Source organism: Chinchilla lanigera, unplaced genomic scaffold, assembly GCF_000276665.1.
Source record: "Chinchilla lanigera isolate Chin_1 unplaced genomic scaffold, ChiLan1.0 scaffold00042, whole genome shotgun sequence".
NCBI classification, from domain to species: domain Eukaryota; kingdom Metazoa; phylum Chordata; class Mammalia; order Rodentia; family Chinchillidae; genus Chinchilla; species Chinchilla lanigera.
This window is the reverse complement of record NW_004955443.1, coordinates 7,678,815-7,689,945: the sequence shown is the minus strand read 5'-3', so window position 1 is coordinate 7,689,945 and position 11,131 is coordinate 7,678,815. Positions and strand designations below refer to the sequence as shown.

General features: G+C 38.6%; 1 pseudogene; it reads right to left on the bottom strand.

Moving 5' to 3' along the window:
• Positions 1-5,931: 5,931 nt before the first annotated feature.
• Positions 5,932-8,048, bottom strand: LOC102023304 (annotated as a pseudogene).
• Between the last annotated feature and the right edge of the window lie 3,083 nt (positions 8,049-11,131).

Genomic DNA, 11,131 nt, shown 5'->3' with positions numbered 1-11,131 from the left:
AAAAAACAAAAAAAACAAACAAAAAAAACAAACAAAAAACAAAAAACAAACAAAAAAAAATCAAAAAAAAAAAAAAAGTAAAACAAAATTTCAAAACAAAATAATGGAAGAATAACAGTGGTTAATACATTGCATATTGTTATCTGTAAATTAGTTACTCAGAGTACAGCATATAGGCATTTAATTATCCAAACCATATTAGCGCAAACCTTTTTTTAAATGAACTAAGAAATTAGTGTAGCAACCTTAATTATCTTGTGTACATATATTGTTTTTTTGTTTTGTGTGGTTTTTTCTTTTCCTTCCCTTTTTTTCTCCTTTTCCCATCCTAGTTTCTCTTTCCTTTTTTTTTGTTTTTGTTTTTGTTTTTCTTCGGGTACCAGGAATCGAACTCATGACCTTGCGCTTGCCAGGCCTGTGCTGTGCTGCTGAGCTAAATCGCCAGCCCCCCAGTTTCTCTTTCCTTTTGAAGTTTCTTTCCATTTTACATATCTGTTACACATTTTGGATCTTATTTACTCTTTAAGCTTCTCACACTAGGGAGACAATGCAATGTTTACATATGTAAGTCTGGTTTATTTCACTTATCAATATGCTTTAGAGTTGCAGCCATGTACCTATAAAAGGCTCCAGTTTATCCTTCTTTATGGCTCAGTATTATTCCATTATATAAAAAGACCATATCTTTTTTATCCATTCCTTGGTTGATAGGCATTTGGGTTGTTTCCAAGATGAAGCTATTACAGATTGTGCTGCTATAAACATGGGTGCACATATATCACTGTAGTGTGATGTTTTTAATTCTTCTAGGCAGAAACCCAGAAGGGGAATAGCTGGATCAAGTGAGACCGCCAATCCTAGTTTTTTGAGGAATGTCCACACTAATTTCCACAGTGGTTGTACCAGTCTACACTCCCACCAACAGCGGAGAAGGGTTCCTTTGTCCCCACAGCCCCTCCAGCATTGTTATTGGTTGATTTCTTAATAATAGCCATTCTTTTTGGGATGAGATGGAATCTCAGTATAGTTTTAATTTGCATCTCTTGAATGATCAGTGATGTCAAACATTGTTTCATATATTTATTTGCCATTTCTATTTCTTCATCGGAAAAGTATGTATTCATCTCGGATGCCCATTTTGGATTGGGTCTTTAAATTTGGGAGGTCTGTTTTTTTTGAGTTCTTTCTATGTTCTCGATAGTTGGAACAGGTGGAAAACATTTTTTCCCACATTGTGGGTTGTCTCCACTCTGTTGGTGGTTTCTTTGGCTGTGCAAAAAAAGCTTTGGGATCGGGGTTTTTTATTCATAGTCTTTGTTACACCAGTGTCTTCAAGAGTTTTACCTATTTTATCTTGCAGCAGATTTAATGTTTCTGTCTTCATACTTAGATCTTCAATCCATTTTGAATTTATTTTAGTGCATGGTGAAAGATATGGGTCCAATTTTCTTTTTTTTTTCTTCCAGTACCAGGAATCGAACTCACGACCTCACACTTGCCAGGCAGGCGCTGTGCTGCTGAGCTAAATCCCCAGCCCCTGGGTCCAATTTTAATCTTGGGCATGTGCGGAGCCAGTTTTTCTAGCACCATTTATTAAAGAGGCTATCTTTCTTCCAGTGAATGTTTTTGGCACTTTTGTCAAAGATAAAGTGGCTGAGTGTTTCTGCATCTTCTAGTCTGTTCTGTTGATCTTCAGGTCTGGTTTTTTTTTTTTTTTTTTTTTTTTGCCAGTACCACGTGGTTGTTATCACAGTAGCTTTATAGTATAAGTTTAAGTTAGGGATTGCGATGCCCCCTGCCTTGCCTTTATTGCCTATAATTGCCTTTGCTATTCTAGGTCTTGAAGAGAGGCTCTTGAGTTGGAGCCTAAAGGAAGGTTAAGCCTGGCCTCAAATTTTAAAGAGCAGGTCTCAAAAGAACTATAGGAGTCTAATACTGATCGCTTCTGTAGGCACCTCAGGTGGAACTAGGGAGCAAAGGAATTGGTAAAATTTGTTAAGAAATATGTTCACGTATTTAGGACAGAAAGATTGTGTAGCCCTTATATCCAAACATAGTTGTGGAATTATATTGCCTTATATTTAGGAATAAGAACGCAGCTTTTCATATCAAAGTAAGATACACATAAAATAGTGTGTGACTGACACCGAAGTCATGAAAATGTAGGAACTCGCTCTAATTGTTTTCTTAATTTCTAGTAGCACAGATTAGATTTGAGTATGCTTGAGTAAAAAGGCTGTAACAGTGTATAAAAAGTGGTGATTTTAATTTTGAAAGTTTTTTTTTAAAGATGCCTTTCAGAATCATTTAAGAGAATGTAACTTCATTTTTTTTTTTTTTTTTTGTCTTTTTGAGACAGAGTCTTGCTATGCAGTTCAGGCTAGCCTTGAGCTCACTTTGTTGCCCAGGCTGGTCTCGAACTCACAGTGACGCTCCTGCCTCAGCCTCCTGAGTGCTGGAATTGTGCCACCACGCCTGGCCTGAGAATGTAACATTTTAAAGCCTAGTGGAGTGGCACATTCCTGTAACCCTAGCAGTTGTGGAGACTGAGGTAGGATGCTGTCAGGAAAAAAAACGGCTGAGGTTGTGGCCCATTGCTAGCGGACTTTACTACCATTTGTGAGACCTGGGATTCCATCCCTCTATGTGTGTGTGTATGTATTCGTTCTTAGAAAATGGTTAGAGTGGTATTTAATTTTACAGTCAAAAGGACCTTAAATGTAGGCTAACCTCTTGTATTATCAGAAGACTGTGGTCTGAGGAGTTTGGTTGTTGCTCAGTCACATAGAGCTGGTGAACCCAGGTTTTGTCCCTACCAGTCTAATTGAAAAATACTGCATTTTATGGTACTGTCCTGTTCATAAATAATGCTATAGAAGCTGACTATATTGGATTTTTTTTTTTTTTTTGGTGGTGGTGGTAGTTTTGAGACAGGGTGTCTCTGTGTAATTCAGACTGGCCTCAAATTGGTGATCCTCAACCATCAGCCACCCCAGTGCCAGGACTACAGGTGTGTGCCATCATGGCTGACGTATCAAGTAAATTTAGTCTTGATTATTTGTTCTCTTAGTGTGAGAATTTAAACTTGCCAGGAATCAGAGATACTTAATTCCTGAAGCATAATGTAGTAAATTTAGTTTAGTGATTGACTGTGGGCTTTAGAATTAGATTTTTCTATTAAGTACTGGCTTTTCTACTTAATACCTGGAATGCTGACTTTATCTATTTTATCTGTAAAAATACAGGAAAATTAAACATACATTCATGTTGCTTAGAGCAATGCTTGACTGTTAGATATCAAAATTAGCTATATTTTCATATTGTACTTATTGTTGTTCTTGGATTGGAAAGGTTTCCTTAAGTGGTTTAAAGGTGCTTTTATGTGAATTTACCTCAAGAATGGATTGGGTCTAGAATACTTCTCATAGTGTTTCTTGGTCATCAGTGTGCAAACATCCCCTGAGACAAAATAACCAAAGGAATATATGTGAGCCTTGTTTTCAAGGTGTTACTCTTTCTTTGTGTCGAAATGTTACCCTGTGCTGAGGATTGAATCCAGAGAGCACTGACATACATCCCAGCCCTGTAAAATTTTTTTTTATTAGAAATTTTTGAGGGAGGGTCTTGATAAATTGCCTGAGCCAGTCTAAAATTTGTGATCCTCCTGTCTCAGCCTCTAAAGTATCTAGGATTACAGGAGTGAAAAACCATACCCAAGAAAATGTTACCTTTCTATGGAAAATGTATTTGAAATTTGGGAGATTTTCAAATAAGGCAGATTTTGGGGATTATTTTAGAGTTTCTGACATGGCTCTGGAATCCAGTTTCTAATTCTGTGGTATGTAGTCTTGGATCCTTTTGTAAATCCCTATTTCACAATTGAGTTTTGGAAGTGAGTATAGAAAGTAGGTGTTCACATTCCTTTGACATCCATGTTGTTCTCTTATCTAATTTTAAATAGATAGAAGACATTAATTTCATTCATAATCTTTTTGGGGGCTGGGAGTATGAATCAATGGTAGAGTGCTTGACAGACATGCAGGAGCCCCTGGAGTCTGTCCCTAGCACTACTATGAAAAATAAATTGCTTTTCCTTTGTCCACCCTTTAGTTCTCTGGTTTTACAACAGATTTAAAATACTTACATAGTTGACTGCCTACTGCCTTATGTTTTATATATACGATGGCTTTATAAAATTGATATTATTATTCCTATTTCAAAGACCAAAAAGTTGCAGATCTGAAGCAGGTAAATAATTTTCTTATTATGAGAACAAGGATTGTTGGTGGAACAGGGATCTGAAATCAGGTCTCTTTTTCCAAATCATTATTGGTACTCATATGTGCTGCTTACTCCCTACTCTTAAAATTGTTACTACTGTTTTTAGTATTTATTACTGCTAGTAGTATTATTTGTAGTACTGGTGATTGAACCCAGGGCCTTTTCACTGAGCTATGTTGAACCCAGAGCCTTTAAAATTTTTTTGAGCTGGGTGTGGTGGTGTACATTTTAATTCCAGCATTTGGGAGACTGAGGCAGGAGCATCACTGTGAGTTCAAGGCCAGCCTGGGCTACATAGTGAGTTCATGCCCAGCCTGAACTTAGTGAGACCCTGTCTCCAAAGTAAACAAAACAAAAGGATTTTTTTCGTGGGGCTGGGCTCAAACTTGCAGTCCTGTTGCCTCAGCCTCCTGAGTGCTGGGATTACAGTCATGTGCTATCAAAAGCCAGCCAAGCCTAGCTTTTTTGTTTTTTTGAGACAGTCTCTCTACATAGTCCAGACCTTCCTTGAACTCACAGATGTGGCCTAGGTTGGCCTCAGATTCCCATCATCCTACCATAACCTCCCATGACCATGTGTATTTGTTTGAAAGACTTTTAAAATTAAGGAAATTTAGCAAATTTTAGCAATTTTAACCTTATCATACTGGGTTAACCCTGCCCCTTGAATAAAGCAAAACATACAGGCAGAGCTGTCTTTGTAACTTCTTCTTTATTCCATTTTTTCTTAGGAGTAACTACTATACTGAAGTTGCTATATATCCATCCTTTTTGTGTATATAGGACTAGAGCTTGAAAGCAGGGCCTCCTGTATGATAGGGAAGCCCTCTGCCACTTAGCTACATTCCATGTCCATATATCCAATTTTTTATACCATATTCGGTTATAAAAATAATTTTATGCTCAATTTTTCAAAAGTTTAGAAAACTTTCCAGAGATAATTATGATGCATGTGTAATTTTTCTTTAGAAGTTTAGATTTATGTGTGTTAATAAATTTTTCTTTTTGTAGTTCTTAGAGTTACATTAGGGCCTTTGCCCTGAGCTACACCCCACAACCCTTTTTCTGTATTTTCATTTTGAGATAGTATCTTGCAGAGTTGCCCCAGCTGGGTTGACACTTGTGATCTTTCTGCCTCAGCCTCCCAGGGACTGGGATTATAGGCCTGCACCACCATGTCCAGTTGTTTGTTCTTAATTTTTATGTGTTTAAAATTTTTTGGTTTGCTTTTTGTCACTTTATGTATTTTTTGTTTGTTTGTTTGTTTTGTTTTGTTTTTTGGTTTTTTTCCGGTATCGGGAATTGAACTCATGACCTTGCGCTTGCCAGGCAGTTGCTGTGCAGCTGAGCTAAATCCCCAGCCCCTATGTATGTATGTTTGTTTATTTGTAAGTTTTTTGAGGCAGGGTCTTACTGGGTAATCCAACTAGTTTTGAACTCATTGTGTAGCCCGGGTTGCCCTTGAACTCACAGCAATCCTACCTCAGCCTCCCACGTGCTAGGATCACAGACGTGTGCTACCACCCTGGCTATTTTTGAGTTGGTTGCTTGTTTTTTTTTTTTTTTTTGGTTTTTCTCCGGTACCGGGAACCGAACTCATGACCTTGCACTTGCCAGGCAGGCGCTTTGCCGCTGAGCTAAATCCCCAGCCCTTGGTTGCTTGTTTTAAGACAACCTCAAACTCATTGAGGCAATCTCAGACCTCTCTGGTGGTAATAGGCATTGCCCCATGTGTGGTTTATTTTTGGAGTTTTGACACAGGGTTTTACTGTATAGTCCAGACTGGTGTTGAACTCTCTATTAGCCTAGACTGGCCTCCAACTAAAAAGTCCTCCTCCTTCACCCTCTTGAATGGTATTATAGGTATTTTAACCTTTGTTTTTGTTTTTGATTGTAAAAATAATTTTATGATGATTTATTGGTACTGGTGATTGAATCCAAGGCCTTTTCAATAAAGTACATCCATTTTTTTTAAAATTGAGACAAAGCCTCACTTAAATAGACCAGATAGGACTCAAACTTGTAATCATTCTGCTACTTTAGCCTGCCATAGTGTTGGGATTATAGGTGTGTACCACTAAACCCATTTTTAAAAACATAGTTCAGACTGGGAGTGGTGGTGCACACCTGTAATCCCAGCAGCCAGGAGGCTGAGGCTGGAGAATCGCTGGGAGTTTGCAGCTAGTCTACACTGCAAAGCTACCTGAAAAAAACAAAAAAAATTAAAAATTAAAAAATAAAAGCATATCATTCGGTGGTATTAAGTCCATTCACGTTATTGTGTAGCTACCACTACCATCTCTCCAACTCTATTCATCTTGTAATACTAAGATTCTACTCAACACTAATTCTGTATTCGTCCTTTGACCCAGCCTCTGACAATCGCCAGTCTCCTTTCTGTGTTTATGAATTTGACTATATTATTTGCACTCTTACAGCTCGCACCACTTAATTTTATTTATTTATTTTGGTGATAGGGCCTTGCTATATGTGGTCCGGGGTTGATTTGAATTTGTGTAGTCTAGATTAGGTTGGAACTCATTAATTATCACAGGCACATAACACCATGTCCAGCTTTGTCCTACCTTTTTTTCCCCTCACAGTACAGTAATGGGGATTGAAACTGGGACCTTTGCACTGAGCTGTATTCCCAGTCCCCCCCACCCTTTTTTTTAAAGCACTACCACCAAATATTTTATTCAGAAAAAACAAAAAGAGTAGGCCGAAACAAAAATCCTGGTCACTTACAATATCTATCAGCTTTTAACTTGGCTCTCCTGTCCAGAAGTATCTCCTGCAAAAATCCATCGTTTGAGCCTTTTTAAGAATTTTATTGTCTTCTTTACTGATTTTAAGTTTATGGTCTTGGAAACTCTGAAATTTTTTTACATAGTTGATTTCACATTGTTTTACATTTCCTTTGTCTTCTTCTGGAATGTCATCTTTTTTCTTGGTTTTCCTTTCAGCACAGGATCTAATCTTTATCATTTCTTCTTCTCATGCTGTTTTACTTTTTGCTTCTATATCCTCTGCTTCATTGCATTTGACAAAGCAACTGTTTGAGGCCAATAAGGCCATTTTCCCATCTTGAAACACTGGTTCCATTGTTCTCTTGGTCCATTGGCATGTGAACGTCCAACAACAAATCCATCTGAATTGATACCAAGATATTTTCCATAGCCAGATTTCAGGGCAGTTCTGGAATCAGACAATTTGACTGCAGTAAACTGCTCAGGAGGAATAGGACCTTCATCAGCTTGTTTATGTGGGGCTTCCAAGTGTAAAAAGACCATTGTCAAGTGCATGGATATTATCCATTTCAATGGCTATAGTTTCTGAAATATCACCGAAGTTGGCCATCATCTGCCATATTCTAACAATATCAAGTTGGGTTTCTCCATCCTCTTCTTTTTTTCTCTTTTTTCTTCTTCGGGCTTTTGTTCCCTTGAGCATGAGCTTGGTGGACTTTACGTAGGAGTATTCAGCCATACTTCCCACGAAACTTGTGCACGGAGCTGGCCACTGGCCAGGATGGGGGTCTAGACTCCCCAGCCGTTTTAAATACTTTAAATTTTGAGATACAATTTTCTCAGTTCTCTTGGCTGAACTGGAAATTGGCAGTCTTCTTTTCTCACCTTCCCAAATGCTAGGATTATAGGTATGTACTACCATGCCTGGCATCAGGCAGCAAGATTAGTGGATAAAGTAGTTTGATTTTGCTGTGTTTTCCTTATGGGTGGGTATATTTATGTATTTTGTATTTTAAGAAATCTTGTGTTTCATGGTTCATACCTATAATCCCAATGCTCTGGGAAGCTATGGCAGGAGAATCACAAACTCAAGCTCAGCCTGGACTATTTAGTGACTTAGTAAAACCTTGTCTCAGAATAAAACTGGGCTGGGACTGTAGCTCATGCAAAGGCCTTGGTTTGGTTCAATCCCAGTATCTACAAAAAAAAAATACTCCCCACAACTACCACAATTTTTCTGGGCTGGTGGTATATCTCAGTGATAGAGCACTTACCTCACTTTGGGAATACCACAGGAGAAATTACAGTATTTACTACATTTGTTTTTATAGAGGTAGTCTCCTATAGCTAGTTCTTTAGAAATTACTTTTTCTATACTTAGGCTTCTGTTGGTATTGTCATACTGAAAGGGTTCCTTATGCATACTTTTATTTTCCCAGTTGTCACATAGAGTAACTTCTTAATAATTACCCATTTGGATATTTATTCATCATTTCTGTTTCCATTTCACAACTTACTCTTTTGGTTGATCTCGTACTTCTCTTTTCTAGTTTTCCTACCATGTCTATTGCTATGCTTTGTAAAAAATACTACTGCAGGGGTGTAGTGGTGGTACATGCCTATAATTCTAGCAGTTTGGGAGGCTGAGGTAGGAGGATTACAAATTGGAGTCCAGCCTAGGCAAATTAGTGATTTAGTGAGACTGTGTGTGAAAATGGGCTCAATGGGAATGCTTTGGATTTAATCCCAATTACGGTGCCACCCCCACAAAATTATTACTGGTTCACCCTTGATTCAATAATTATTCTTCCTCCTCCTCCTCCTCTTCTTCTTCTCCATCATCACTCATCATCATCATCACAGTTATTTGGCAGTTCTGGGATTGAATTCCTGGGCTCTTGCACTGAGCTGCATCCCTAGCTCCTTTCATTTTTTTACTTATGGAGTGCCCAAGCTGGCCTCAAATTTGAGATCCTCCTGCCATAGCCTCCCATAGTGCTAAGAGTACATGTGTGTGCTACCACGCCCAAAGTTGATTCTCTACTTATTGTTAGTGGGTTTTCTCCCCCCCCCCCTTTATTAATTAACCTAGGTCAGGTTTTTATGTCTCAGTTGAACAACTCATATTAAAATAGTTTTCTTGGGGCTGGGGATTTAGCTCAGCAGCACAGTGCCTGCCTGGCAAGTGCAAGGTTGTGAGTTCGATTCCTGGTACCAGAAAAAAAGCGGGGGGAAATGGTTTTCTTATTTATACTTATCTCTTTGCCTTCAATCTCTCCCAGCCTCTGTTTAAAGCTTGTGCCAGGATACTGGATTTATTTATTTTTGTTTTGTTTTTTGAGATGGTCTCACTATGTAGTTCAGGCTGGCCTGGGACTCATAGCAATCTTGTGTCAGCCTCCTGAGTGCTGAGATTATAGGTTAGTGTCATCATACCAGACTAGCACTGGATTTGATTTATTTTATTTTTTTGAGGCTAGGGTCTCACTATGTAGTGTGGAGGCTGGCCTTGAACTCTCTTATATAGCCTAGGCTGACCTGGAACTCTGGATTTAAGTTTTAATTTCTATTTTTTGTTTTTGGTGCTGAAGATTGATCCGAGGCTGACCTTGAACCCACTTCAGTCCTCCTGCCTCCACTTCCCAAGTTTTAGTATTATAGGTGTGCGCCACCGCAACAGGCCTGTTTAGCTTTTCTTGAAACTTCATTTTACATCTGTTCTCTAGTATCACTATTGACTATGTTAGAGAAGTTATATTATTGGTAATAGTACTTAGGGCTTTCTTATAGACTGTTAATCTCCCTGAGAACTCTTGGAGATAGGCCCTCCCCCATACAGTCCAGGTTGGCTTTGAACTCATTGAATAGCCTAAGCTGGCCTTGAGCCCACAATGATCTCTGGGATTGTCTTACTCAATTGTGAGTTGTCTTGTCTAATGCAGTTGCTTTTCAGCTGCCAAGAAAACATTTTGTGGTTCCTTTTTCTTAAATTACTGGTTAGTTTTAGTTTCATTTTATGCATGCATGTATTAGACATTTTGTTATCCTTTCTTTTTGGAGACAGCATCTTACCATATATAATATAGGTTCTCCTTGAACTTGCTGTGTAGCAGGGCTGTCCTGGAACTCTCTATCTTCCTGCCTTAGCGTCCTAACTTCTGGGACTACAGGGATGTGCTGCTATACCTGGCTATTTATTTCCTGTTTCTTGCTGGTGTACATGTACAAGAATTTTGGGTGTGTGTATGTGTGAGTTGTAGCATAACTTCTTTGCTTGTTTCTCGGTAGTAGGAGGTTGAACCCAGGGGTATTGCATTGAGGTATATCCCCAGGTACTACTCCTACCTCCCACTTTTTTGAGACAGTCTCACAAAGTTGCCTAGGCTGGGCTTGCACATTCAGTCTTCCTGCCTCAGCTACCCATAGTGTTTTGGGATTACAGGTGTGTGCCACCATGCCCAGCTTGAGTCACACCTTTTAAAAATACCTATAGACCTGGTCAGTCTTAGATGGTGTCCTTAAGTATTTACTTCGTTAAATATATTCTCTTCATCTGCCCTTAAGAACTGTATGAATCATTGAGGACAGAGGCCTATCTTACTGGTCTTTGTTCTCTCCAGTGCTTAGCACATTGCCTGGTAAGCAGGAGATACTTGTTTTCCTGAATAAATTTAAGGGTTTTCTTAAACTCTGTGGAGCTTATGCCAACCATCCTTTATCCTCCTCCTCAGACTTGAAGAGTTGAATATGTTTACAAAGATGGCCTCCAGGTAAATACGGATTTCTGTTCCCTAGGTCCTGAATTTAAGATAATAGAATGTTGTGGTCAAACACTAGGAAGTAAAATGGCAAGAAGGGCTTCTTTTGCTTTATTTTGTAGTTTTCCCCTTTGAATATCTCAAGGGGCATTTGTTTAATGTCTAGTATGTAACATCAGTTTCCTCATGGGTTTTCTTTCTTTTGTTCATTTCCTTCCTTCCTTCCTTTCTTTCTTTCCTTTCTTTCTCTCTTCTCTTCTCTTCTCTTCTCTTCTCTTCTCTTCTCTTCTCTTCTCTTCTCTTCTCTTCTCTTCTCTTCTCTTCTCTTCTCTTCTCTTCTCT